Raw genomic sequence first — 4637 nt, 5'->3', positions numbered from 1 at the left:
TTTTTACCCTAAGTCTCTGTGACCAAATCATCCCTACCCATAATATTCTCCTTCAAGCCAACACTTTACCATTTTTTACCTCCACTATGGTATTTTCATGAAATTGATATTTGTTTTCTTTTTATTATGTTGTATTATTAACTCTGGTACTACTAACTTTTTTCAACCTTCTTGTATTTTGGAAGGCTATGTGTTCTCAAAGCTCATGTCATAAGTAATAAAACTAAGAAAGAATAAGAAAAGAAAGATGAAGAATATTGTACTTAATATTTTTTATTGAAAAATTATAAAGATAAAGTTAAATATATATAAAGCATTATCTATGAAAGATAAGATAATAAAAATAGATAAGATAATGAATAAAGATAAGATAACAAATAAAGATAAGATAAGAATTTAATACGCCCCTGCAAGCTGGTGGATGGAAGATGTAAATAATCCACAGCTTAGATAAGTTCTGATGAAATGGTTGAGGAAGACGCATGTGGCATGGTGACGTAGAGGAATATGTATGCGGCGTAGGATACAGAGGAAGACGTGTGCGGCACAGTGATGCAGAGGAAGAGAGAGGCATGGCAGAGCTAGGCCTGCCAGAAGGAAGCACGGACGAATCTGCCAGAAGGAAGCGTAGACGAAAGTGCCGGAAGAAAGCGCAGACGAAACTGTCGGAAGGAAGCACAGACAAAACTGCCAGAAGAAAGCACAGACGAAACTGCCAGAAGGAAGAACAGACAGAATTGCCAAAAGAAACCGCATATAGAACTTCTAGATGGAAGCACAGACGGAACTGCTGGAAGAAAGCACAGACAAAACTGCCAAAAGGAAGCGTAGATGAAACTGTGAGAAAGAAACGCAGACAGAACTATAGGCCATGGCGGTGCATGGTGGCTGGCAGTAGGTTGAAGGACGTTAGAAATAAGGCTAAAAAAGGTAAACAAGACATTGCAGTTTTAACAATGAAGATGAAGTTGAGGGCAAACAATTGTAGCACTTTAGGTGGCACGTGAGAGCGCTCGTGGCGGTGGTTTTTGGCCCGTTAGACTCAGAAAGACAAGAAAGAGAGGACGGGTTAATTGGTGACGTGAGAGAACGTCAATACAGAGGCAAAAGAGAAGGAGAAAATGCACAGAGAAAAAGAGTACTTATGAAGAAAAACACGGTACTTTCACTGGAATAAAAAATAAGTTATCCTCTTCAAGGAGGATACCATGACTCAGATATCATAATAAAACTATTAAAGAATAAGAAAAAAAAGATGAAGAATGTTGTATTTTGTATTTTTTTATTATTGAAAAATTATAAAAATAATGCTAAATATATATATATAGAGTATTGCCTAGGAAAGATAAGTAGAATAAACAAAGATAAGATAACGAATAAAGATAAAATAAAAATGTAATAATAAACTTATAAAACTAAGGGTAATTTATTTTAATAAAATAATTGGCCAACAAAATTATACAAATATCCTAATTCTAGTTTAGTTACACGTCTATTCTATTTGAATTAATCGAATCTATGATTTGCCAATTTACACATAAATGTCAAATTCAATTTATGCTCAAAAGCTCGAAATGTATAAATCGAATTCAGCCACTTTTGATTTAGTAATTTAAGAGAGTGATTTGCCAATTTACACATAAATGGAATTAGCCAAATTCAATTTATGCCAAAAGCTCGAAATGTATAAATCGAATTCAGCCACTTTTAATTTAGTAATTTAAGAGAGTGTGCTCATTTTTGGAATCTAGAATTTCGATAAAGGTAACTCGAATGAGGTGCATTCGATTTATACACGAAATTAGAGATAAAAGTAAATTAAATGAGACCAATTTGATTTATTAAGAGTAGTATACATCATAAATCAAAGCAGGTTTATTCGATTTAATATTATGTTGCCTATTTAAGATTTGATTTTCCTTCATAAAATTTTTATATCATTTTAACAAACAGAAAAGAGCATATTAATACATATTGGTTTGAATCGATTTATATAAAAGAATCGATTTAGATAAAAGATTGACATATTTAAATAGTACTCAAAAAACAATATATTTAAATACTAGTTTGAATTAAATATGTTTATATTTCATTCACATTTTGTATTATTTTTTATTTAAATAGCTCATCTATAATTTTAATATTTTAAAATAAACTTAAATCTTACATACCCCAAAATTTTTATCAATAATAAAATACAATATCCAAAAAACTTAAAATATAGTATATAATACAGTATATTTGATGAGAGTAAAATATGTTATTATAGTACTTCTATCAACTATATTATATTATATATTATATTTTAAAAATTTAGAATACCACATTTTATTATTGACAAAAAATTTTGAGTACTATTTAAATATATCAATTTTTCTATCTATATCAATCCAAATTAGTATGTATTAATATGCTTTTTGTTGCTCGTTTTTGTTAAAATGATATAGAGTAAATTGTTTCTGTTAATATGCTCATCATGTGAGTTTTAATTAATTTTAAGTTTTAAATTTATTTAGTTTAAAGTCAATTAATTGTTATCCTAATCACAACATGTGTGACATAGGAGGATTACACGCAGAGATTGGAGGTCGCGACCCATCAATCTCAGCTGCCTAGTGAAAACGACGAAGTCGACTCCGAGACCTCAGTGATAGATCTTAATAGGTTTGGCACGAGACCGCCTCTGAACCCCACAAGAATCACCTTTTTCGGATTGGGGTTGTTCTTCGTCAGTGGCCTTCACTCCTCCGTATTGGCGGCTTCCTCTACCTCTGCCTCTGCCACCAGCCCTGCTGATCTCCAGGAAGTTGTCGACTTGAGGGAGGAGGTATAGAAGCAGACACAGGAGCTTCACCAACAAGTGGAGCAGTCTGAGCAGAGGTACAACGATCTTCTTGCACGCGGGAGAGGAGTCGTTGCCATCAACTTGGACCTGATAGAGAAGTTAGAGCAGCTAGATCGTTTAAGAGAGCAGATGGAGGTGTACAACCAGCAAATGGGTGCTGGAGCCAGCGATGCTACAAGTACCAACAGCAGCACTACTAGTGGGGCACCGACATCAGCACCTACTCCGCCGTCTCAGTAGGCTCAGTCGACAATGACGACGACGATGATTATCGGGGTCTGTAGGGTTTAGGGATTTAATTTCATTTATTTTTAAATTGTTGATTTCTGGTCATTTTGAATTTCTGCTAACAATTTTGTTAACAAGAGTTTAATTTGACTACTAATTATTGCTTATTGCTTCAAAAAAATAAAAAAATATTACCGTAGGATTTATCCGACAGTAATTTGGCGACTAAACACGTGAAATGGCGCCAAAGTTATCATCGGTTTAATCCGACGGTAATCATCAACTCGGTCTCGACAAAGCCATTGAAAAACCAACAGAAACTTCACCGATAATTAGCGCCGGACGAAAAAATCCGTTGGTAAGCAGTTTCCGACAACGTTTATACCGTTAATTCCAGGACGATGGTAAATTCGACAGTAACTTTATTATCGGTAGATTTATTTGATGAATTTGATGATAAATTCGACGGTACTCAACGTTTTTCTTGTAGTGGTTAATGATGATGAGTATGATAGGAGGTGGTGGTAATAATGAGAAAAAAAGAGGATGTATAAAAGTTACGTAGGCCATGTGGGAAAAAGAGAGAATTAGAATTTTAAAAATATTAATAATGCCATGTAATTATTAAGTATATTTTGTAACAATCTAGATTTTTAACAATAGATTTTTTAAGCTCTATACATTAGGATTCGCAAAATTTGAGTGACGCAGTTAAATTTAGTTTAACAAGTTAATTTTGAATATGCGAAAAAATAAATAATAATATTTTATTAATTTATTTTGATGTTTCACCCTTATAACTTTTACGGTTCTTCATTTTCATTTATCTCATGCTTTCTTTTTTCTTCTTTGACATAATCTCGAGAACTATCTCTTCCTTTTTTTTTTCCTTTGTACGTGATATTAAGAAAAAGAACGAGAAATAAAAGCAGAAGTGTGATATTAAGAAAAAGAACGAGAAATAAAAGCAGAAGTGTGATATTAAGAAAAAGAACGAGAAATAAAAGCAGAAGTGTGATATTAAGAAAAAGAACGAGAAATAAAAGCAGAAGTTCGATAGTCGGTGAATTTTTTGAGGCTCGGTTATTTAATTTTAAATTTCAAAAATAATTTTAAACTGATTAAATTGTTTGTTTCTTTTTCCTCTTTACAATCGTACTGGATCCGTCAAGGAAAGAAAGTGATTTAGACATCGTCAACGAAAGAAAATCGCTTTTTGCGAGCTAACATCAAAAGATAAGGTTTGATAAATTAAACATGAATGAACTATTTTTTGTTGCTTGATTACTGATTAAATTATTTGTGAATACAAAAAACCGTATTTACTTGATGGTTTAATATTTTTTAAAAATATAAAAAGAACATATGAACGCCGGACTTGACACCAGAGGCGCTAAACGCATCTCTCTAAAACACTTTAGGCGCCGGAGGTAAAACCACTAATACTGAGCGTGAGAACATCGTGGACACCGAACGCCCCATTAAAACCAACCAAAGGCGCCGGATGCCCCCTTTCAAAGTTTCAAATAATTATAACATATATACATATCATATAGCCGAAACT

The sequence above is a fragment of the Arachis ipaensis genome, chromosome B05, assembly GCF_000816755.2.
Source record: "Arachis ipaensis cultivar K30076 chromosome B05, Araip1.1, whole genome shotgun sequence".
Taxonomy (NCBI): domain Eukaryota; kingdom Viridiplantae; phylum Streptophyta; class Magnoliopsida; order Fabales; family Fabaceae; genus Arachis; species Arachis ipaensis.
This window is presented reverse-complemented; position numbering follows the sequence as displayed.